General features: G+C 45.8%; 1 protein-coding gene across 1 annotated transcript in view; it reads right to left on the bottom strand.

Moving 5' to 3' along the window:
* sema6bb (sema domain, transmembrane domain (TM), and cytoplasmic domain, (semaphorin) 6Bb) overlaps positions 1 to 25,933 on the bottom strand; it is a 155,343-nt gene extending 129,410 nt beyond the window's left edge. The window contains 1 exon segment of the mRNA XM_046300982.1: positions 25,067 to 25,933. The gene's annotated coding sequence lies outside the window, so the exon portion shown is untranslated.
* Positions 25,934 to 26,192: the final 259 nt, after the last annotated feature.

Genomic DNA, 26,192 nt, shown 5'->3' with positions numbered 1-26,192 from the left:
AGCCAGCTTTTATGTTCCATCATTGCAGCTCTATGAACAACAATATAGATTTGTTTATATAAGGACACTTTGCAGAGCAGACTCTAATAAAAGGAAATATTTAGATTGGCAGAGGCAGAGCACAGTCACGCATGCAGGCACTGAGCATTTCAGCATGAAGGCAATGGGCCAGACAGAGCAAAGGCTGAGGAGAGAGAGTATAAGGTAGCAGAAATGGGCTGAACAAAGCAACTCGGGTGAGGGAGCCAGTGGGAAAGGAGGGCATAGGGTCACCCTCTCTCTGTTCACTTGGATAGTTTTCAGCCAGTGTCATCATCTGGAAGTTTCTCAAAGTGGACTCACTGTGCACTTTGTCTCCCAGACACCCCAGTCTGTGCGTAGGGAGAGAGCCAGACAGCCATGGGAGAGGAGTGAGGGAGTTGTCATCAAACACCCCCCTACCTCTTCTTCCCAAATTATCCTCCCTACCAACACCCTTACAAAAGTGGATTCACAGCAAATGAGGCACAGTAAAGCAGGCAGGGGTTCTTTTGGGACGGCGAGAACGTTAATCATTTCCACCAGCACTTTACATGATCCCAGCATGCTCTGTCTGTTCAGTCCCCTGTGACGCTTATTTACGTACAGTCATCAACATCCTCCTGCCACGCTGCACACACACAACACATGGAGTGGCGCACACACACAGAGCCAGCCTAAATCCATGGTCAGTCGACATTGAATTCACGGTATGCACAAATGCCCACAAATGATAGAAAATGTCCTATATCAGATGAAAAGAGGACGTGTATCACGGACAGAGGTTACATAAAGGGAGTAATTTATCGGCTGATGTATCATAATTATCATACTTCAGAAACAAAGGAAGATTTAATACTGAAATCAGCATCACCTCCTCACACTAGATAATATGCCTACTTTTAACATCCTTTGTTGCTGATGGAAGAGCAAATAGCCTGAACTAACTTGGAGTCCCTCTCTCTGGTGGAGGAGAGGAGGGGGCGTGAGAGTTCCCCTTATTCCTGTTTATCACTCTGGTGAATCAGTGTAATCTTTTGGTTAATTAACTAACTGGTGTCTCCAGGGCTTGTCTGTGCTCCACTTCATGCCAAACTGTATCAAGCCGCCCAAGCGTCTCAGAACTTTGGAGACCGCTGCTGGTCTCAAAATGACTTTGTAAAAGCAACAGCGAGGGGGTAAGTACACACACATTCAAATACACACACGAGCATGAACAAAAACAAACACATATGCATGTGTGAGTGCGCGCACACCCCAGTAAAAAAAAACAACTCTCGTCTTCTTTCCCTACTTCCTGGAACACTCGTTCATGTTGTGCTGATGGTGTTTGCTCCTCAGGGTAACGGTTCATCCGAACTCAGACCAGCATGGTCTCTTCCTCTTCCTACTCTGCACTCCAAACTCCTCCATTTCCCCTCCTCCTCCTCGGTCTTGGAAAAGAGACTTCTTCGGCATTCCAACCAACTTCCACTGGCCCACTTCAAACCCTCACTCTAGGCTCGTTTATTTCTTTACTTTCCTAGCGTGCAGTACACAGCATCCTTCCAAACTCACTTACACCGCAGTGGAAATAACTCTGGAGATGTCTAGGCTCCCCCTGCCTGCCCTGGCCTACCCAGTAGAGGCCCACAGGCAGAACACTACAGAGGAACTGGATCTCTGGCGTGGCCACAGGCCAAACCCCCCGGGCCCAGGTCAGTCTCAGACCGCTGGACTGGAAACACACACACACGCATTCTCGTACACACACTCCACTCAAAAAGCCACTCAGCGCAGCGCCATCCCCAGGTCCCCATGGAGAAACTTTGAGACGCTCGCTCGGCCACTCTCCTTCCGAGTGAACGCACACTATATCAGGGTCGAAGGCCATTACCCCTCTCATTCACAGATATTGACCTGGGTACTCCTCTTGGATATTGATGCTCAGCGCAGCATGGCTGAGTTTGTTGATGCAATCTATATAATGGGCAGTGATAGTAGGACTGGTTTGGGGGGGGGGGGGGGGGTCACTCTGGTTGTCAGGGCTAATCTGGCCAGGCTGACTGTCTAAGTCTTGCCATGGGCACTGAGCCTTCCAGAGGAGTGGTTCTATTATATCCCAGTAAAAGAGCCTGGCTGTATGTCACACACTGACACCCACCATTACATTAAGAGGGATGGTGAACGGGGGTTTCTGGACTGGTTGAAAGGATGCGTTTGGATCTCTATATTAAGCAGCCCTGCTAATGGATGGGGGGATCGGGTTGTGCGCTATATTAAGGGGCTCTTATTAAATATACACTGAAACATGTGACACAATAGACAGTCCCAGACCAATTTCCCAAGCTATTCTGAGCGGAACAAACGAAAACACTTCCTGAAATAACAGGCTATTTACGCTGTGTTCCAGTTGTAATGAAATACATAACCGCTGTAGCTCGGCGACATGATTGCTCTCAGGTTTTTCTGTTGTCCTCCTCTCTCCACGCTCTCTGAAGTCTGCATTTTAAACAAACACTGGGATAATTATCCTAAAATTGCTTAGGCCTTCTTAAAGTGTTAGGTTTATGACGTTCCCTCTTTTCTTCAATGACATCACTTAACAGAATTAATTAAGTAGTGAGAAGACCAGGAAAATATTTTCCTTATTTGTTTTTCTGGGTTAAACGCCTCTGTTGACAGCATAGTGTTGTACTGTCCTCCTCCCTAAGGCACAAAACCCACAAAAACAATGAACACAACACTCATATTAATTCTTAAATATACTGTCACTCAACTTCTAGAGCTACAACCCTATTGCGGCACGTCCTGATTGGCACATTGTCACATACAGGATGTATGCTAAGAGATAGTGGGCTAGAAAACTCATTTATAGACTTCTTTGTACACATGTTTTACATCGAGGTCAGGAGAAGGGTTAATTACACCATATCACAAGAACTTTCAGAATAACAGCATGCCAATCTACTTTTAACTTCTCTGATAACCATAGAAACAAAGAGCTAAAGCAGATGCACTATTCTACCAAACCACTAATTGAGGTGGCTAAGTATCTCTGTCAGAATAGGAGAAGTATATTCCAATACAGTATATATTACTGACTGAGAGATAGCTATATCTTTTTACATATTTTTCTTCACATGCATTTAAAAAATATTTTCCTAATCCTCAACTTCTAAATACTCTCCTGCAACCCACCTCACCCAATGTGGAGTGGACCTGCTTTTTTCTGAAGTATTTCTATTTACTTTGGATCTGGAATCCCTCAACTGAAGCTAGCCAGCTAACTACCTACCAGCTATCAGTTAGCAAACCATTGCTAGCGGTCATCAGCTAACCTTTAGCTCTCGCCAGTTCGAAAAATGTGACTCAAACCAGAGCATAATGGACCTATTTCTCTCCATATCCCCGGATTCCTACCGCAAACTCTGAACATTTTCATCTGGATCTTTGCAACTAGCTAACCGCAGTCCCGGGTGACCACTCCTGACTAGCGTTTCCATCCCGGAGCAAGCACCAATTAGCCTGAAGCTAGCTCGGCTAGCGCTCCTGGGCTACCACCGAAGCCCATTCATGGGCTACAATATCCGGACCCCTTCTACTGCCGGTACAGGACACGGAACCCCGCCGATCCTCTACGACTGGAATACCGACATCATCTGCCCGAGGATTCCAACAGGCCCCTCAGGCTCGACGTCCGCTGAAGGCCCATTCTGCTAACCTGCTAGGCCTGATAGCTACTTGGAACTCTACTAACTCCACGACTGGTCTATCGGCGTCACCGCACGAAGAGGCAACAACAGACTTAGCCCCATCGTGACGTCCCCCAAAGGCTAACTTGCTAGCCCCGGTCTACTAACTGCTAGCTTGCCTCCCCCGGTCTGCTAACTGCTAGCCCCTGCTAACTGCTTGCTTGCTAACACGGTCTGTTAACTGCTAGCTTGCTAGCCCCGGTCTGCTAACTGCTAGATTTTTTTGCCCCGGCCAACTAACTGTTAGCATCGGCCTGCTAAGTGTCTGAATCGCCGTGTTCCCAGTCAGCCCAACCACTCACTGGACCCATATGTTCACTTGGCTATGCATGCCTCTCTCTAATATCAATATGCCTCGTCCATTACTGTCCTGGTTAGTGATTACTGTCTTATTTCATTGTAGAGCCTCTAGCCCTGCTCAATATCCCTTAACCAACCATGTTGTTCCACCTCCTACATATGCGATGACATCACCTGGTTTAAACGTCTCTAGAGACTATATCTCTCTCATCATTACTCAATGACTAGGTTTACCTCCAATGTACTCACATCCTACCTTACATTTGTCTGTATACCATGCCTTGAATCTAGGCTATCGTGCCCCGAAGCTCCTTTTCTCTCTGCTCTGAGAGCACTAAACGACCAGTCCTGTTAGCCTTTAGCCGTACCCTCATCCTACTCCTCCTCTGTTCTTCTGGTGATGTAGAGGTTAATCCAGGTCCTGCAGTGCCTAGCTCCACTCCCCAGGTGCTCTCATTTGTTGACTTCTGTAACCATAAAAGCCTTGGATTCATGCATGCTAACATTAGAAGCCTACTCCCTAAGTTTGTTTTACTCACTGCTTTAGCACACTCTGCCAACCCGGATGTCTTAGTCGTCTCTGAATCCTGGCTTAGGAAAACCACCAAAAACCTTGAAATCTCCATCACTAACTATAACATTTTAAGCCAAGATAGAACTGCCAAAGGGGGCGGTGTTGCAATCTACTGCAAAGGGAGCCTGCAGAGTTCTGTATTACTATCCAAATCTGTACCCAAACAATTTGAGCTTCTACTTTGAAAAATTCACCTTTTCAGAAACAAGTCGCTGACTGTTGCCACTTGCTATAGACCTTCTTCTGCCTCAAGCTGTGCTCTCGATACCATATGTCAATTGATTGCCCCCCATCTATCTTCTGAGCTCGTGCTACTAGGTGACCTAAACTGGGACATGCTTAACACCCCTGCCATCATACAATCCAAACTTGATATGCCCTCAATCTCACACAAATGACCAATGAACCTACTAGGTACAACTCCAAATCCGTAAACATGGGCACCCTCATAGATGTCATCCTAACTAACTTGCCTTCCAAATACACCTCTGCTGTTGTCAATCAAGATCTCAGCGATCAGTGCCTGATTGCCTGCATCCGTAATGGGTCTGCGACCAAACGACCAGCCCTCATCACTGTCAAACGCTCCCTATAACACTTCAGCGAGCAGGCCTTTCTAATTGACCTGGCCAGGGAATCCTGGAATAACATTGACCTCATCCCATCAGTACATTGCTATTCTTTAAAAGTGCCTTCCTCACCATCTTAAATAAGCATGCCCCATTCAAAAAAATTTAGAACTAGGAATAGATATAGTCCTTGGTTCACTCCAAACCTGTCTGCCTTTGACCAGCACAAAAACATCCTGTGGTGTTCCGCATTAGCATCGAATAGCCCCCATGATATGCAACTTTTCATGGAAGTTATAAACAAATATACACAGGCAGTTAGGAAAGCGAAGGCTAGCTTTTTCAAACAGAAATTTGTGTCCTGTAGTACTAACTCAAAAAAGTTCTGGGACACTGTAAAGTCCATGGAGAATAAGAGCACCTCCTCCAACTGCCCACTGCTCTGAGGCTAGGAAACACGGTCACCACCGATAAATCCACTATAATTGAGAATTTCAAGAAGCATTTCTCTACAGCTGGCCAGGCTTTCCACCTGGCTAACCCTACCCCGGTCAACTGCCCGGCACCCTCCACAGCAACCCGCCAAAGCCCCCACCATTTCTCCTTTACCCAAATCTAGATAGCTGATGTTCTGAAAGAGCTGCAAAATCTGGACCCCTACAAATCAGCCTGGCTAGACAATATTGACCCTCTCTTTCTAAAATGCCGAAATTGTTGCAACCCCTATTACTAGCCTGTTCAATCTCTTTCGTATCATCTGAGATTCCCAAAGATTGGAAACTCTCAGATAGAGTTTAGTGTGTCAAACCGGAGGGCCTGTTGTTCGGACATCTGGCAGTCTCTATGGGGGTGCGACAGGGTACAATCCTCGGGCCGACTCTCTTCTCTGTATACATCAATGATGTGGCTCTTGCTGCTGGTGATTCTCTGGTACAACTCTACACAGACGACACCATTCTGTATACTTCTGGCCCCTCGTTTGACACTGTGTTAACTAACCTCCAGACGAGCTTCAATGCCATACAACTCTCCTTCCGTGGCCTCCTGCTGCTCTTAAAACGCAAGTAAAACTAAATGCATGCTATTCAAACGATCACTGCCCGCACCTGCTCGCCCGTCCAGCATCACTACTCTGGACGGCTCTGACTTAGAATACGTGGACAACTACAAATACCTAGGTGTCTGGTTAGACTGTAAACTCTCCTTCCAGACTCACATTAAGCATCTCCAATCCAAAATTAAATCTAGAATTGTCGTCCTATATCGCAACAAAGCATCCTTCACTCATGCTGCCAAACATACCCTCGTAAAACTGACCATCCTACCGATCCTCGACTTCGGTGATGTCATCTATAAAATAGCCTCCAACACTCTACTCAACAAACTGGATCCAGTCTATCACAGTGCCATCTGTTTTGTCACCAAAGCCCCATACACGTCCCACCATTGGGACCTGTACGCTCTCGTTGGTTGGCCCTCGCTTCATACTCGTCGCCAAACCCACTGGCTACAGGTTATCTACAAGTCTCTGCTTGGTAAAGCCCCGCCTTATCTCAGCTCACTGGTCACCATAGCAGCACCCACTCGTAGCACGCGCTCCAGCAGGTATATCTCACTGGCCACCCCCAAAGCCAATTCCTCCTTTGGTCGTCTTTCCTTCCAGTTCTCTGCTGCCAATGACTGGAACGAACTGCAAACATCTCTGAAGCTGGAGACTCATATCTCCCTCACTAGCTTTAAGCACCAGCTGTCAGAGCAGCTCACAGATCACTGTACCTGTACATAGCCCATCTGTAAACAGCCCATCTATCTACCTACCTCATCCCCATACAGTATTTATTTATCTTGCTCCTTTGCACCCCAGTATCTCTACTTGCACATCCATCTTCTGCACATCTACCATTCCAGTGTTTAATTGCTATATTGTAATTACTTCGCCACCATGGCCTATTTATTGCCTTAACTCCCTTATCTTACATCATGTACACTCACTGTACATAGACTTTTTGTTTTATTTTGTTCTACTGTATTATTGACTATGTTTTGTTTATTCCATGTAACTCTATGTTGTTGTATGTGTCGAATTGCTATCCTTGATCTTGGCCAGGTCGCAGTTGCAAATGAGAACTTGTTCTCAACTAGCTTACCTGGTTAAATAAAGGTGAAATAAATATTTTAAAAAAATATTGACAGGTCACTCAACCTTGATTGGGCATTCTCATTTTCCAGACTGTTTGACCTGTAACGGAGCGTTGGTTGGTGGGCCTGCCTGCCTCTCTGTCAGCTGGCTCCTGACTGGGTTCGAGTGTATAATCATTCACATTAATGAGTATGGTAATGGAATGCAGAGGAATTACTGTCTTGCTGGCAACTCTGTAAGCCATACAATAATCATGCCATGGGTTTTCCTTCGCCACGACACCTCACAACAATACTCACAACAATAACAATTATCTGTATACAGAGAGATGTACAGACAGACTAAAAAACAATATCCGCCTGTGAAACTAGTTTGACACATCCAATATCAGCCTGATGTTAACCATGCTCTCCACTACGGCTGGGATGGAGCTCAGACAGACTCTGTTTAGCAACCATAGACTCCAGGGCAGGATCACCCAGAGTATGCTCTACTCTCATAGGGTTTAGTCAGGGAGAGTTAATGTCAGCAGTTCAACAAAGTACACCAAGTAGCAGAGCACGCATGGCTTTAAGATGTATTTCCACAGCAAGAGTTTAAGTTTACAGAAACACTCTCCTGCAGGACAAAAATACCCACAATATCAAACACCATAAAGGCCTTTTCTGTGGCAGAATCATTTTTGTTGCTGGGCTGTGTGTGTGTCTGGGCCCAGGGTCTCCTTGGCAGTAGTAATGGGCTCTAGTTGGGCTCCCTGCCTTGCTGCTGTGAATGGAGGCAAGGATAAAGTGGGTCAGGGGGGTTCGGTCGGGAGGTAATAAGCCACACGCTGTGACAGCGTGTGGGGGGGTGGCATGGTAACTCATTAATTCACCTTAGCACCAGTGGCGGGAAGGCCATGCTGGGCACAGTGCCACGGAGGAACGGAGAAGCAAGGGGAAGTGTCCTGGTGTCCCCCTTGCCCATGCCAGGCAAGGTAGAGGGCAGAGCTGACTGAGGCCCTGGCTGTAATGCGGGAACAGACATGCTGCACTGGTCAGAGGTGTGACTCATTAACATACACACACTAATGAAGAGCCTGGAGTGAGACAGAAGGGCCCAGAGGAGGCTCTGGGGAGACACACAGAGAGACACACGTCCAGCTTGTTTGGTTGAGCACTGCTGTTGGAAATCTGACACTCCTTCGCAGACTGAGAAGAGGAAATACTGTCTCGTTCGAGGTGAAAAAATAGAAAGGGATTATCCGATGGGAAAACCTCCAGCAACAGTGGAGCAGACAAAGACTCATATTTAGACTCTTCGTTTGAACAAAAAGCGTCTCAGAGGCTGCTTGAGCCTGGATACTGCGTGAACTCCCGATGAAGAGCCCAGCATAGCCACACCAGCAATTACTCCTTATCAGCAGCCGGGAACAAGCATAACAATGCAGCCAAAGCACAGCCCAGTAAAATACAAAACCGATTAGATTGCAGCCAGCATAATCAGCTTTTCCACATTCCTTGCAGCGAATATATAGTTTATAAATATATAAAGGTGTTTTTCGGGCGGACGGCAATCCCCAGCCAGCAAGGCAGCCAGTCGGTCAGCCATTAGGAGTATGTGGAAACAGTGCTGGACCTGGTGTGAAGCTGGGGATGCGCTGGAATAATGGAGGAGTGTTAGATTATTAATGAAGGGCTCTACACAGCTGCCGACACAGGGATTTGCATGTCCTTTTCTGCTCAGCGCTGGGCTGATGGCTGATTCAGCCCACACATTTACTCCCCCCACCATGGACCCCCGGACAGCTCTGTTAGCACGAGTAGACTCCCAAAACAAAACGGAGCGTGTGGAAACCATAGAGACATCCTTGGGAGACAAGGAGGCAGAGATAAAAAGATAGGATCAACCTGCTTTCCATACTGCCAGCTGGTAAATATCCCCAAGACAGTAAATTAACCATCTGATTAGGATTTGAAACACAATCAAGTAACTGAACACGAGGCATCCACTTAACACTAAAAAAAGCCAGGCCTCGAGGGAGCCAATGAGCAGTAATCTTAACTCTAACCGTATAATAAATACATTTCATATATCCTATCGAAAAAATAATTCTTAGGTTGTGTTTATACATGTCTTCGATAGCATCAGAATACTTGATTTTCTTTTTTTAATAACACAATAGCATTTTCATGAGTATCTGTTGCTGCTTGCTCACCTGTGGAGTGCATGGAACAGTGGTTATTCTTGGAAAACGTGTTCTTTTGAAATAGAGCGCATCTCCGCAATTTCGAGAGTAATTTGGTAATGGTAAGGGTTTTGGAAACATCAGAATGAGCTATTTCTGATATTATATAAAAAACAAAATATCTTACCTGTATGTGACTCTGTAGGAGTATTTGAGAAAATCACTTTTTGATACTCTGGGAAAGTAAAGGACATGTCCTCTTAAAACTATTTATAACACAAATTATGTTTGTGACAAAGATTCTTACAACATACATGTGTTAAATAGGCTTATTTAGGAAAAGTCAAGGACAGAGGAGGAGACTTTAAAAAAGGCAGAGATATTTAACTAGAAATACGGCGATAAAATATTAATATGCCAACAGTCGCTACATCCGTTTAGAAAACTGATCCATGTCTGTGTTAGTGAGTGTGTCATTTTAAAGCATGACTTCAGGGCCTATTTTGGTTTTAGCTTCTGTCTTTAACATTGATACTATCAAAGCATGTTACTGTATCAACTGTAAAGTCTTCCATTTCAAAGTGCAGAATGTTTCACCTGGTCACGCACACGGCGCGAGAGAGGGAGAGGGAGGGGGAGAAAGAGCAAGAGAGAGCGAGAGAGAGTACTGGGGAAGAGTAATTGGCCCAGCTGTCCTGAGGGCCTTATTGTATAAGAGGTGACAGAAATCTGAACCAAGGAGCAACACTGGAGCCTCCGAGCTGTCCCTCTATAAGGCCCTGAGCCCTGCGGAGCTTCAAAGCCACTTTGTTGAGACCGTTAATGGTGCCGATGACAACAGCAGTGAGAAGCACCAAGTAGGTGAAATGCCCGGGCCAAAAGAAAAAGTAGCAGAGGGAGGAACACCCCTGTCCAATGGCTATAAAAAAACATTCTAAAATAACTGCCATCTTTAACAATTGGCAGTAACAGCACTCTCCAGTGTTACTTAAACTAAGCACTCAACCCCGGGGTAGCACAATTATATACACTCTCACTGAGATTCATCAACACAGAAAAAGTGCCAAAAACGGTTTCATTCCCTAAAAGCCAGGAGCATGCAGTGTAAAGGGGGCAGTTGAGATTGTTTACAGCTACATATTTAGGATGATTGGGCCATTATTTGTGCCAAAATGTGCTTACAATTTCCACACCAACATACTTTGATTATTTTAGTTGCTATTCCTTTTTCGTTGCTATTCTTCTTGAGTTCCTTGAACATGGAAAAACTGTCATTGCTGTGCCCTTGTTACCCCACCCTTAGCATTTCATGGAACATGCAGTTATGACAGGTTACAGGCTACAGGCCTGTGAGAGCTGGGTTCTCAGGCATTTCAGCCTCTACTGATTATTTCTTTAGTTTAGACTCAGGGATTGAGTTTCCTTGGTTACTGCAATGACTAAGAGAGATGGAGCAGGCCGGAATTGAAACAAAACAGACGGGACAAGCTATGCTATTTATATGAAGCAAGCATATAATTGTTTAAAAGGTTAGACTACAAGCAAGGGATAAACAACAGAGAAATCTGGGCAGTGCAGCGGTGTCACTGCAAGCTACTGAGAAAGGCCATTTTCCAGGCCTGTCACATGGCAGAGGAGCTGTCTGCCTAGGAGACACACAGCTCCAGCCAACGGTCTCCTAGTTAGCTGGGCATGCTCCAGAACTCACAGACCAACCACACAATCACCAGCAGGAATGGGGCAATCACTGAAGTATTATCGTAACACATACATTACATACAGACAGTCACATACAGTCGTGGCCAAAAGTTTTGAGAATGACACAAATATTAATTTTCAAAAAGTCTGCTGCCTCAGTTTGTATAATGGAAATGTGCATATACTTCAGAATGTTATAAAGAGTGATCAGATGAATTGCAATTAATTGTAAAGATCCTCTTTGCCATGCAAATGAACTGAATCCCCCAAAAACATTTCCACTGCATTTCAGCCCTGCCACAAAAGGGCCAGCTGACATCATGTCAGTGATTCTCTCGTTAACACAGGTGTGAGTGTTGACGAAGACAAGGCTGGAGATCACTCTGTCATGCTGATTGAGTTCGAATAACAGACTGGAAGCTTCAAAAGGAGGGTGGTGCTTGGAATCATTGTTTTTCCTCTGACAGCCATGGTTACCTGCAAGGAAACACGTGCCGCCATCATTGCTTTGCACAAAAAGGGCTTCACAGGCAAGGATATTGCTGCCAGTAAGATTGCAGCTAAATCAACCATTTATCGGATCATCAAGAACTTCAAGGAGAGAGGTTAAATTGTTATGAAGAAGGTTTCAGGGCACCCAAGAAAGTCCAGCAAGCGCCAGGACCGTCTCCTAAAGTTGATTCAGCTGCGGGATCGGGGCACCACCAGTACAGAGCTTGCTCAGGAATGGCAGCAGGCAGGTGTGAGTGCATCTGCGCGCACAGTGAGGCAAAGACTTTTGGAGGATGGCCTGTTGTCAAGAAGTGCAGCAAAGTAGCCACTTCTCTCCAGGAAAAATATCAGGGACAGACTGATATTCTGCAAAAGATACAGGGATTGGACTGCTGAAGACTGAGGTAAAGTCATTTTCTCTGATGAATCCCCTTTCCGATTGTTTGAGGCATCCGGAAAAAAGCTTGTCCGGAGAAGACAAGGTGAGCACTACCATCAGTCATGCGTGGGGTTGCTTCTCAGCCAAGGGAGTGGGCTCACTCACAATTTTGCCTAAGAACACAGCCATGAATAAAAGAATGGTACCAACACATCCTCTGAGAGCAACTTCTCCCAACCATCCAGGAACAGTTTGGTGATGAACAATGCCTTTCCAGCATGATGGAGCACCTTGCCATAAGGCAAAAGTGATAACTAAGTGGCTCAGGGAACAACAAAAACATCTATATTTTGGGTCCATGGCCGGGAAACTCCCCAGACCTTAATCCCATTGAAAACTTGTGGTCAATCCACAAGAGGCGGGTGGACAAACAAAACCCCACAAATTCTGACAAACTCCAAGCATTGATTATGCAAGAATGGGCTGCCAACAGTCAGGTTGTGGCCCAGAAGTTAATTGACAGCATGCCAGGGTGGATTGGAGGTCTTGAAAAAGAAGGGTCAACACTGCAAATATTGACTCCTTTAACACTTATGAAATGTTTGTAATTATACTTCAGTATTCCATAGTAACATCTGATAAAAATATCTAAAGACACTGAAGAAGCAAACTTTGTGAAAATTAATCATTTGTGTCAGTCTCTAAACTTTTGGCCATGACTGTATACAGGCACGCACACACACGGCAACAAATAAAAACAAATACACACACACACACACTAGTGAGGACAAAACATCAAGGCTATCGACACACACAGTGCGGTGACAGGTAGCCTAGTGGTTAGAGCATTGGACTAGTAACCGAAAGGTTGCAAGATTGAATGCCTGAGCTGACAAGGTAAAAAATATCTGTTGTTCTGCCCCTGAACAAGGCAGTTAACCAACTGTTCCTAGGCCATCATTGAAAATAAGAATATGTTCTTAACTGACTTGCCTAGTTAAATAAAAAGGTTAAAAAAAACACACCAAAAACCAATCGAAATAAAGTGATGACCAAAGCAAATCACCACTAAACTACCTCATAGAGAAAAGCAGAGATCATTCCGTGGCATTGTACGACCCGCTTTGAAATAAAGTGAATACTGTCATAGCTAACTGAACGCACTCCACATGCAGCAAAGTCAAACTATTCAAGCTGAGGCGTAGATGTACCATTCTGACGATAAGGACTGTTAGAGCTGATAATTTGCAAATAAATTCATTAAAATCCTACAATGTGATTTTCTGGATTTTTTTTCTCATTTTGTCTGTCATAGTTGAAGTGTACCTATGATGAAAATTACAGGCATCTCTCATATTTTTAAGTGGGAGAACTTGCACAATTGGTGGCTGACTAAATACTTTTTTGCCCCACGGTATCTATCCTACCCTGTCTTTCTAAAGTCTTCGAAAGCCAAGTTAACAAACAGATCACTAACCATTTCGAATCCCACCGTACCTTCTCCGCTGTGCAATCCGGTTTCCAAGCTGGTCACGGGCGCACCTCAGCCACGCTCAAGGTACTAAACAATATATCTGCCACCAATAAAAGACAGTACTGTGCAGCCGTCTTCATCGACCTGGCTAAGGCTTTCGACTGTCAATCACCATATTCTTATCTGCAGACTCAAAAGCCTTGGTTTCTCAAATGACTGCCTCGTCTGGTACACCAACTACTTCTCAGATAGAGTTCATTGTGTCAATCGGAGGGCCTGTTGTCCGGACCTCTATGCCACAAGGTTCAATTCTCGGGCCGACTCTTTTCTCTGTATCAACGATGTCGCTCTTGCTGCGGGTGATTCCCTGATCCACCTCTACGCAGACGACACCATTCTGTATACAACTGGCTATTCTTTGGACACGGTGTTAACTTCTTTGGGACAGGAGGGGCAGTATTGAGTAGCTTGGATGAATAAGGTACCCAGAGTAAACTACCTGCTACTCAGGCCCAGTTGCTAATATATGCATATCATTAGTGGATTTGGATAGAAAACACTCGGAAGATTCTAAAACCTTTTGAATGATGTCTGTGAGTATAACAGAACTTATATGGCAGGCCTGAGAAAAAATCCAACAAGGAAGTGGGAAATCTGAGGTTTGTATTTTTTCAAGTCATTGCCTATCGAATATACAGTGTCTATGGGGTCATATTGCACTTCCTAAGGCTTCCACTAGATGTCAGTCTTTAGAACCTTTTTTGAGGCTTTCGACTGTGAAGGAGGGGGGAATGAGCTGATCACGAGCGCTAACGTGAGAGCGACCTGCGTTTCCATTGCAATTCTAAAGACAAAGGAATTCTCCGGTTGGAACATTATTGAAGATTTATGTTAAAAACATCCTAAAGATTGATTCTATACATCGTTTGACATGTTTCTACGAACTGTAATATAACTTTTTGAACTTTTCGTCCGAACTTTCACTTTCACCCTTTCCTCGTGAGTTTGGATTTGTTTACCAAATGCGCAAACAAAGGGAGGTATTTGGACATAAATGATGGACTTTATCGAACAAAACAAACATTTATAAACTCTCCTTCCAGACTCATATTAAACATCTCCAATCCAACATTTAATCTAGAATCGGCTTCCTATTTCACAACAAAGCCTCCTTCTGTCATGTTTTGTCTTATATCATCTTGTCATTTTGCTTTTCCCTCTGTTCATTTTCCCCCTGCTGGTCTTTTTAGGTTCGTTCCCCTTTTTCTCTCTCCCTTCCTCTCTCTCTTCTCTCTATCGTTCCGTTCCTGCTCCCAGCTGTTCCTATTCCCCTAATCAATCATTTAGTCTTCCCACACCTGTTCCATATCTTTTTCCCTGATTAGAGTCCCTATTTCTCCCCTTGTTTTCCGTTCCTGCCCTGTCGGATCCTTGTCTATTGTTCACCGTGCTGTGTCTGTGTATCGCCCTGTCGTGTCGTGTTTCCCTCAGATGCTGCGTGGTGAGCAGGTGTCTGAGTCTGCTACGTTCAAGTGCCTTCCCGAGGCAACCTGCAGTTCTTGATCGAGTCTCCAGTCTGTTCTCGTCATTACGAGTGGAAATTGTGTTTTTTGATTGTATTTTTACTTTACTGGATTAAAGACTCTGTTTTCGCCAAGTCGCTTTTGGGTCCTCATTCACCTGCATAACAGAAGGATCCGACCAAGAATGGACCCAGCGACTATGGATTCTCTCTACTCTACTCTCGAGTTCCAGGGAGCGATGCTCGGCAGACACGAGCAGGAATTGTCTGCTGCTCGGCATGCCGTTGAGACCCTGGTCGCTCAGGTCTCCGACCTCTCAGGACAGTATCAGAGTCTTCGTCTCGTGCCACCAGCTACTTCCGGGTCTTCCGAGCCTCCGGAACCTAGGGTTAATAACCCACCATGTTATTCTGGGCAGCCCACTGAGTGCCGCTCCTTTCTCACCCAGTGTGATATAGTGTTCTCTCTCCAACCCAACACATACTCTAGAGAGAGAGCTCGGATTGCCTACGTCATATCACTCCTTACTGGTCGGGCTCGGCAGTGGGGCACAGCTATCTGGGAGGCAAGCGCTGAGTGTACTAACAATTATCTGAACTTTAAAGAGGAGATGATAAGGGTTTTTGATCGATCAGTTTTTGGGAAAGAAGCTTCCTGGTCCCTGTCTTCCCTATGTCAAGGTAATCGATCCATAACGGATTACTCTATAGAGTTTCGCACTCTTGCTGCCTCCAGTAACTGGAACGAGCAGGCGTTGCTCGCTCGTTTTCTGGAGGACTCCACGCTAAGGTTAAGGATGAGATTCTCTCTCGGGAGGTTCCATCCAGCGTGGATTCTTTGATTGAACTCGCTATTCGCATTGAACGACGGGTAGATCTTCGTCACCGAGCTCATAGAAGAGAGCTCGCGTTAACTGTGTCTCCCCTCTCTCCGACACTACCGTCTTTCCCCACTGACTCAGGTGTTGAGCCCATGCAGCTGGGGGTATTCGCATCTCGACTAAGGAGAGGGAACGGAGAATCACCAACCGCCTCTGTCTCTATTGCGGTTCCGCTGGTCATTTTGTCATTTCATGTCCAGTTAAAGGCCAGAGCTCATCAGTAAGCGGAGGGCGACTGATAAGCGCTACTAGACGGTCCTCTCCGTCAAGTACATGTTCTACCTTACCGGTCCATCTACGCTGGACCGGATCGGCAGCTTCCTGCAGTGCATTAATAGACTCTGGGGCAGAGGGCTGTTTTATGGACGAAGCCTGGGCGCGGGAACATGACATTCCTCTCAGACAGTTAGGGAGCCCACGGTCATGTTTGCCTTGGATGGTAGTCCTCTCCCCAGTATATTATATGAAACACTACCTTTAACCCTCACTGTATCTGGTAACCATAGTGAGACCATTTCTTTTTTGATTTTTTGTTCACCTTTTACACCTGTTGTTTTGGGTCATCCCTGGCTAGTGTGTCATAATCCTTCTTTTGATTGGTCTAGTAATTCTATCCTTTCCTGGAACGTTTCTTGTCATGTGAAGTGTTTAATGTCTGCTATTTCTCCTGTTTGTTCTGTCCCCTCTTCTCAGGAGGAACCTGGTGATTTGACAGGAGTGCCGGAGGAATATCATGGTCTGCGCACGGTCTTCAGTCGGTCCAGAACCAACTCCCTTCCTCCTCACCGGTCGTATGATTGTTGTTCTAATCTCTTTAAGAAGCGTTTTGCATCCGCTCCTATCCTTGTTGCACCTGACGTCACTAAACAGTTTATTGTTGAGGTTGACGCGTCGGGGGTGGGCGTGGGAGCCATTCTGTCCCAGCGCTCCGATACTGACGATGGGGTCCACCCTTGTGCGTATTTTTCTCATCGCCTGTCACCGTCGGAACGTAACTATGATGTGGCTAACCGCGAACTGCTCGCCATCCGTTTAGCCCTAGGCAAATGGCGACAGTGGTTGGAGGGGCGACCGTTCCTTTTGTCGTTTGGACTGACCAAAGGAACCTTGAGTACATCCGTTCTGCCAAACGACTGAATGCGCGTCATGCTCGTTGGGCGTTGTTTTTCGCTCGTTTCGAGTTCGTTATTTCTTATTGCCCGGGTACTAAGAACACCAAGCCTCATGCTTTATCCCATCTCTTTAGTTCTTCTGTGGCTTCTACCGATCCCGAGGGGATCCTTCCTGTTGGGCGTGTTGTCGGGTTGACTGTCTGGGGAATTGAGAGACAGGTTAAGCAAGCACTCACGCACACTGCGTCGCGCGCGCTTGTCCTAGTAACCTTCTTTTCGTTCCTGTTTCTACTCGTCTGGCTGTTCTTCAGTGGGCTCACTCTGCCAAGTTAGCTGGCCATCCCGGCGTTCGGGGTACGCTTGCTTCTATTCGCCAGCGGTTTTGGTGGCCTACTCAGGAGCGTGACACGCGCCGTTTCGTGGCTGCGTGTTCAGACTGCGCGCAGAAGTCTGGTAATTTTTTTTCTGCTTCTGCTCCTGGTCTTGCTGGGTCTCAGTCTGTTCCCTGCCATCGCATCTCTCCTGTTCTTGTTCCTGCCCTTGCTGTGTCTCAGTCTGTCCCTAGTTGTTACTCTCCTGGCCTGTTTGGTCCTGTTTGCTCTAAAGCTTTCAGTTCTCTACCCGTGTCTCATTTTTTTTTTTTTAGAGTAGTACCCTAGTTTCCCTTTTTATCGTTTTTCGTTACGGTCCTGAGGAGAGGAGTTGGGTTCTTTCTCGGGACGTGCTGGACCGTTTGATCTATGATTTCCTCCGTTGCCGCCAGTGTTCCTCCTCGAGAGCGCCAGGAGGCGCTCGGTGAGTGGGGGGGTACTGTCATGTTTTGTCTTATATCATCTTGTCATTTTGCTTTTCCCTCTGTTCATTTTCCCCCTGCTGGTCTTTTTAGGTTCGTTCCCCTTTTTCTCTCTCCCTTCCTCTCTCTCTTCTCTCTATCGTTCCGTTCCTGCTCCCAGCTGTTCCTATTCCCCTAATCAATCATTTAGTCTTCCCACACCTGTTCCATATCTTTTTCCCTGATTAGAGTCCCTATTTCTCCCCTTGTTTTCCGTTCCTGCCCTGTCGGATCCTTGTCTATTGTTCACCGTGCTGTGTCTGTGTATCGCCCTGTCGTGTCGTGTTTCCCTCAGATGCTGCGTGGTGAGCAGGTGTCTGAGTCTGCTACGTTCAAGTGCCTTCCCGAGGCAACCTGCAGTTCTTGATCGAGTCTCCAGTCTGTTCTCGTCATTACGAGTGGAAATTGTGTTTTTTGATTGTATTTTTACTTTACTGGATTAAAGACTCTGTTTTCGCCAAGTCGCTTTTGGGTCCTCATTCACCTGCATAACACCTTCACTCACGCTGCCAAACATACCCTTGTAAAACTGACTATCCTACCGATCCTAGCCTCCTGCGATGTCAATTACTAAACAGCCTCCAACACTCTACTCAGAAAACTGGATGCAGTCTGTCACAGTGCCATCCGTTTTGTCACCAAAGCCCCATATACCACCCACCACTGCGACCTGTATGCTCTCATCGACTGGCCCCCGCTACATATTCGTCGCCAGACCCACTGGCTCCAGATCATCTATAAGTCTTTGCTAGGAAAAGCTCTGCCTTATCTCAGCTCACTGGTCACCATAACAACACCCACCCGTAGCACGCGCTCCAGCAGGTATATCTCACTGGTCATCCCCAAAGCCAAACACCTCTGTTGGCAGCCTACCCTTCCAGTTCTCTGCTGCCAATGACTAGAACGAATTGCAAAAATCACTGAAGTTGGAACCTTATATATCTCCCTCACTAACTTTAAGCATCAGCTATCTGAGCAGCTTACCAATCGCTGCACACAGCCCATCTGTAAATAACCCATCCAATCTACCTACCTCATCCCCATATTGTTTTTATTCACTTTTTTGCACACCAGTAGTTCTACTTGCACATCATCCTCTGCTCATATATCACTCCAGTGTTAATTTGCTAAATTGTAATTACTTCGCTACTATGGCCTATTTATTGCCTTACCTCCACACGCCATTTGCACACACTGTATATAGACTTTTCTATTGTGTTATTGACTGTACGTTTGTTTATTCCATGTGTAACTTTGTTGATGTGTCGCACTACTTTGCTTTATCTTGGCCAGGTCGCATTTGTAAATGAGAACTTGTTCTCAACTGGCCTACCTGGTTAAATAAAGGTGAAATAAAATAATAAATGTAGTATTGTGTGTAGATTGATGAGGAAAAACATTTATTTAATACATTTTACAATAAGGCTGTAATGTAACAAAATGTGAAAACGCGCAGGGGTCTATATACTTTCCAAATGCACTGTACAGCATATGGAAATACATGGGACTCATGGGTAGGTGTCAGTAAGAGAGAGATGTGACATTAACTGGAGAGAGAGAAGAGAGAGGCAGAGAGAGAAAGAGGGAGTGGTTGTCCAGGCTGTTTTCACACTCTTACTTTGACCACCAGATGACAGAAAGAGAGAGAAAAAGTTATGAGCTAAACAGAAAGAGTTTAAATCACGTCATAATTCATAAACAAAAAAGTATTTCAGTAAAAATACTATAAATCATTGGTGGGTCTACCTTTACTTGTTACTTCTGTGAACTTTCAATATCCTCTCTCCTCGTGAGGGAGAGAAATTTGAAAATATCTTTAAAATATATCGGTTTTTGGTAAAGGAATTACAAGGCAATGTTTCTTAAACTTACAGAACTCAAATAATTGATCCCAAACTAAATATAAATGTTGATATTAGTTGGCAGGGGTCTTTACTTCTACAATAGTGTTTATGTATTTCTAATAACGTTTACGATTTTTTTCTGGTAGATGTTTTCTAAGACCCCTTTTCCATCGATTTGACCAGTAATCAAGGGCATTATTTATGCCTCATTTTTAAGATGGAAAATTGCTGAAAAAGGTATCTATGCCTTCATGTCCCCCAAAAAATAGACTCTTAGCTTTCATTTGACATGCTCCCATGAACTTCACATGTTGGTTCTCATGGGTTCTTTCAGATGTAAATTACCAGCCATATTCCTCTCAATCACATATAAATTGCTCTTTGAGCATGCAGAACACTCACAGATTGATTTTCTACCTATAACCCAAACCACTCATCTGGAAAGATTGTGTTAATGCCATTTAATAATCAAACATCCACAGTCAATTTCCACAATTATCATGTCCCGTTGACCACCAGCTCTCCGATCAATAACGCTTAACTGCACAACTTGAGACGATAGAGGATTTCAGGTGACAGATTGTGGCCTGTTAGAAGAGAGGATCAGACAGGGGGTCTTGGATGGGGGAGACCCTGGCTCAGACTCTGGCACAAACCCAGGCCATGAGATGCTCTGACTGGAGACCGCCTGCTGTCCTGAGACCTGTTGCCTCCAGATGGCCCCTGGGCCCCTCTTCTCTTCATCACATGTTCCCTATCCTCTTCTCATCATCCCCTCATCTCTGACTCACAGGCCCTGGCTCTCTGACTATCTCCACAGAGAGGGGGCAGAGCAGACGCTCAGCACAGCCAGACCCTTTTGATTCCTCACACAAGAGATGTCGGCTCCATACATTAATTGGTGCTTGTGAACCGTTGATTTAGTGCTTTCGAGGGCCCATTTCATCTGAGTAAACGGTCTCCAGAGTCTATTCTGCCTCTGCCCACCCAGTGGAATCCTGCAGGTCTTCCACCCCGGCTTTATCTCTGCCCCCTGACCGTCATCCCCCTCCCATCCATCCCCCTCCCTGGGTCTTCGAGAATATTAGCTCACACTCATAGCTAGGCTTAACCCATCACATAGTATAGCCAGGCCTTGGCACTAGTCCCTCCTCGTGCCTCACCCCCTCACCCTGCCCTCCCCTCAGTACAGAGCCTCTTCAACATGACTGTCTCACGCATGACTGGATCCCCTGGTTCACAGAATGCAGTAAGCCATTAATTACTTCAAAGCAGAAAACAAGTGGCACTGTGCATGAGAAAAATAAATACAGCAATACAGGCAAGCAGGCAGAGAGGAACAGAACGGCCCGGTAATGAAGAGAACCACAGTACACTGACAACAGCAAGAGGAGTCTCTAGGTAAAGAATGATAAACAAGCACAATCTCACAGTTTCTCAGCAAACATAAAACTATCGGAGAGAGCAATCTGAGTATATAGTCCCTAAAACCCAAAGCGGACATAAATGAGGAGCATCCTATCCGTGGGCCTACAGGGCATACTTCCACAGCTTAACACTGTGTTGGTGATGTTTGAAGTGTGACTCAGGATGTCCGTGTCATTGTTTCTCTGTACAATTACTTCCACATCCAACAACAAGGACCTGTTAGTCAACACCAACACAATGGGAAAGAACCAGGCTCCTTGCAAGCCCCCTCATTGTGTGTATGTGTGTGTGTGTGTGTGTGTGTGTGTAGAGAGTATAGGGGGGACCAAACTGTCCACATCTCTCCTTGCAGTGGCCCCTCACTAGTCCCTCCCCTCGTTAACAAACCTCTATATGCCACAACGGCGATGTCAGCAGTCTCATTCATTGAGGGGAGAGAGCCATGTGAAAACGCCTCAATGACAAGCAGACAGGCCGTGGAAATCATTCCGCCAAAGGCATGGAATGATTTTCATCGTGAATTTATATATTAAGCATATAGGAGGATCTTTATTCAACAGCTAGCCTAGTCAGTCCTCAGTGAGACTGTAGCATTGTGCTCCTCCATCATCCCAGGCTTATGTAATAGATACCCTTCACCTTCTCAGAGACTTTTCAGAGTCCACAGACAGCAAATTAAAACATAGAAGACAAATTACTCAAAATGAGAGAGCAGCAATGTGAAAGCTGTTGAGGGAAAATGAAAGAGCTCTCATTATTGACTATTTCAGGGGACGTTCTCTTTGAACTCCACTCATTTATCCTCATGCTTTGCTTTAGTATTGCACTAGATATACAAATTATTAGAGGAAGGAGAGATGGAAGATAAAAGGGAGAGTGCGGATGACGAGAGAGCGGGAGAGTGTGATTAAATCACAGAGCCAGTCCCTATCGGATAGAGGGCTTATTGCATTTTAATGGGTGGATTGGTGGCTTGGTGACCCCTGGCCAGCTCCAGCCGCACCTCTCCACAGGTCAGGGGCAGCCGCCACCCTGCAAGCCCATTGGACCCTGTGAATAAAGTCTCCAGAGGTCATCGGCTAACCTGTTTATCCTGCAGCCATAGCAACCACAGTACTAGTCTTGGGCAAACATAAACAGCGGGGCAGCGGTAGGCTGCTGTGTGCTGGGTGTAAATGGCGAGGTCAGATGGATATAATACAAGGCACTGCTGATTCAGGCAACAGGAGCCCTGTCTGTCCACTCCTCACGCTGATCTCTGCAGCACGACCTGTCACTCACCAAGCCTCTCTTTCACCTTCCCTTTCTCCCCACTCCACATGCTAAGTGGTAACATTGTTACGGTCAATTTGTCCCATTCAGTCCCAGTGGGCAATGTCCTTCTCGTGACAACCCACAGAGAGACCACACTGCTTGGGAGGGCCTGACACCAAGGTCCAGCGGAGGGAGAGGAGGTGAAAGGGAGTGGGAGGAGCGGCAGAGCAGGTTAGCCTTGGGGCCCCCAGGCAGGCAGCTCAATTGTATTGGTGTTAGGCAATCAGTCAGAGGGTGGTGGAGATGTCGCCAGCTCTCTCACAGAGCCTGTGATAGGGGCTCCTCTGGCCAGGTGACGTAACCCCCTGGAGGGGGTGGCGGGGACAGGATTAAGTCCTCCTGCAACAGGACAGGGGCACCTGTTATTTTAGCACAGTAGGCACAACACTTGCTTTGGGGGGTGCTGGCGTGCACAACTGTTAGAGAATGGAGAGGGTGCTAACGGGGCCCCCATTCAACAAATCCTGGACGGCACTGAATCACACGCACACACAGGAAAACTAACAGACTGTGACAAACATATTCTCCCTTTCTTTTTATTTCTTCCTCAGTCCCCCTCTCTCTCACATACACACTCAGACAGATCCTGCAAATTAGTTCAGAATTCCACAATGAGAGCAGTAGGGGTTCTTGGGCCCAGAGTGCAGGGAGGGAAGTAGGGAGGGAAGTTGTGGATCTTTCCAAATTAAGTAACTTCATAATAAATCACTGTGCTCTGCTTGCTGAGGATTAGCTGAGCTTCACTGGGCAGTTTGTTAAGCTGTGAGGAGCACTGGAGAATAGGAAAGCGTCGCACAAAAAACAGTGAAATCAGCACCACCTTGGAGCAGTGAGAGAGTATAAAGTTACCGTAGGCCTACTGATAGGGGTCCGTTTGCTCTTATTTAATACATCCTCCTCGGCTCGAGGAAATTAAAAATGAAAGTACAATGAGGAGATCACAGCGTTTATCAGACAGGTGTTTCCTCTGTTCTTATCACCTAATGTATTCTTTATGATATTTCTTCTGTAACGAGTGCTAGTGGGATGATGAGTGTACAAGAGGAGGTCGAAGGCATTAGCCGGGAGAGCGGTGTGGGAGAGAATCTCCCTAGCCAGGAGAACACACAGCACGCAACACAACACAGCACCAACAGATGAATCATTAGCCAGATGCAGCCAGCAGCCCTCCACTCTCTCTCTCTCTAATTCTCTTTTCTCCATTTAGCTGTCTCTCCCTCTTCACACAGGCAAAGAAAACAATGGCACGAAGCTGGGACTGTAGAACAACAGCCCAGCATCTGGGCATCAGAAGAGTATAGGTTAGAGAAGGTAGGTAAGGTATGCAACCTGTGGCAGAGTCCAGGGAGAGAGAGAGGGCTTTCAGGGGATATTAAAGAGCCCCTTGTCCTTCGAGCCTGATTGACACATGAGTGAGGGGAGGGCTTGTGCTATTCCCTTGGCTATATCTTAGCTTTCACAAAACTGTCTCCACTCCCTAGCCCCCTTTTCTCTCCCACTCTGCTCTCCTCTCTCACACTTGGGCTCATTATTGGAATGCTCTGACCCTTGGGGACTTCACTTACTTTTCTCCCTTTCCAGTCACAAACCTCAGCGCCCAACAAAAGGCAGCTCAAAGGCAATTTGAATTTGAAACCGGGGGCATAACAAAAACCTGCAGCTTTCTCTCAAAATAAGAAACTTTGGGGAGCTCAGTGTCATCAATTCAGAAAAACGCGAATTTAATTTTGACTCTAGCCAGCCGGCTAACTCAGTGTACTGTAAAGACAGCAGCAGCTGCTGTAAAAAGAGAAGAAAAGAGGGAAAGGGAGAGAGAAGAGCCCGAGGGGATGACGGGTGTAGGGACACCCGGGCCTTGGACAGGATCACAGCGCAGCATACACAACCACCAGCAGCGCCACTAGACAGACACACACACCAGTCACAGAGGGCTGCTGCTCTCATAGCTACTGAACTCTCCGTGTGAAAGAAGAGTAAAATGAGTCATTTTGTGTATTTACATTTTTTGATTACATTTAATCAATAATAATAATAACAATAATAAGAGTTTTAGTGTTCAATTCATTGTAACGGTAGGCTAGTTGGGAAAATACATTATCATAGTCTACTATTGCACATTGTTTTGAATATAGCAAAAAAAATCAGTCTCGGTTACTTTCCTAATATATGGGGAAGTCAGACATTAGCATACCTTCTTATAGTCGTCAACAATAAATCGTGCTGTCTCTGTTACAACAACAAAAAAATGTATGTAGCTTGGACATGGAGCTACGCAGTATGAAATCGAGAAACTACACAATGCTAGAAAATCCAGGTAAGATTAGCCTATGGAACAAATTTGTAGCCTATAATTATGTCACAATTATGTGTGTCGACATGTGTGGCTGGCTGGTGACACTCCATCAGAAGGCAAATGCCGTATAATTTCAAGTAAGTTCCCTACATTCGTTTGAGACGTTTTCAAACTCATCACATTTCATTATGTTCGGAACACCATTATACCCAAAGCATCGGCACGGCGCTACCGGAGGCAATGTCCCATAGCGCGCACCACCGGACCCCAACGTTGGACAGCTCTGCCCACTTACCGCTGATTGTCGAGTAAAAGGTGCGCCCGGAACGCGACGATTACACAGTTCTTGCCTCCACAGTATGATGTCCCCTGGATTAATATCCAGTATGTAAGAAAAGGATAGACAGGCCCGAGGTTTTCGTCAACACCAATCCCAACGTCGTTTGTAAACTACTACTCCTCTCTGTCGCACCTGTCTCTGGCAAAAACGGATCCCGTACGGCGGCCTGACATCCCTAACACAACTGTCTCTCGGGTTGTGTATTCATATACCCCCACCAACCCCCAGCACACACAACACCACCTGTCCCGGTGTACAACACACCACAAAGCCGTTCTTATGTCGCGCCACGACACATGGCATTCCCGTTGAGCTCTGCAGCAATATTGCTCCTCAGACAGCCGTCCGGAATTCCTAAGTAATTTGGGATTGCTGGTGGCAGTGGCTGATGTAGAAGGACTGATTGCAATAACAATCCATACAGCACCCAGTGGCACTGAACCAGCTGTATCGTAAGAAAATTACATCTGTTTCGCTCTCTCAGCCTGCACTATAGCAGTTGCGTTATCAATCATCTATCCCCACAATAGTTATTTTGTGCTCGATGTAGCTGCGCACGGCTGCTGCTCTTGCCAGTATACTGTCATTCATTACTGCGTCTTTTCACTTCGGGTCTCATTGAGAGAAAGGGCTGTTCATCAGTCTGGTATGCGCCCCTTTTCCAGTATGCTTCTGCTTCAGAATTCCGCGGGTAGAAAACTCCCATTCATCAGTTTATGAAAAATATGTATTTTTTCTGTAGTTTACCCTTCGCGAGCTTTGTGAAGATAGGAAGATCACAGGGTGTTTATTTACTACCGGTGGAATACAGATTATTCAGTAGGCTACTGCTCCCTCCTGTCACCCACAGGGACAGAAAACGAGGCGATACCAAAACCTGAAGCAGAATTACGCAGTGACTGGAATGGAATTGATTACTAGATAATCATATTTAATTAGGCAAATTATTTTATTCTTAAATAAAACAGTAAACATCATATCAATACATTGTATGCATGGGCCTCTTTGTAACTCCAGAAGAACAATAAGGAATTACTTTCTCCAAATAGTCAGATGGGACTTTTGGAGACTCCAAACTATC

The sequence above is a fragment of the Oncorhynchus gorbuscha genome, linkage group LG15 (genome assembly GCF_021184085.1).
Source record: "Oncorhynchus gorbuscha isolate QuinsamMale2020 ecotype Even-year linkage group LG15, OgorEven_v1.0, whole genome shotgun sequence".
NCBI lineage: Eukaryota > Metazoa > Chordata > Actinopteri > Salmoniformes > Salmonidae > Oncorhynchus > Oncorhynchus gorbuscha.
Note: the sequence above shows the minus strand (reverse complement) of the source record. Positions and strands in the feature narration are given on the sequence as shown.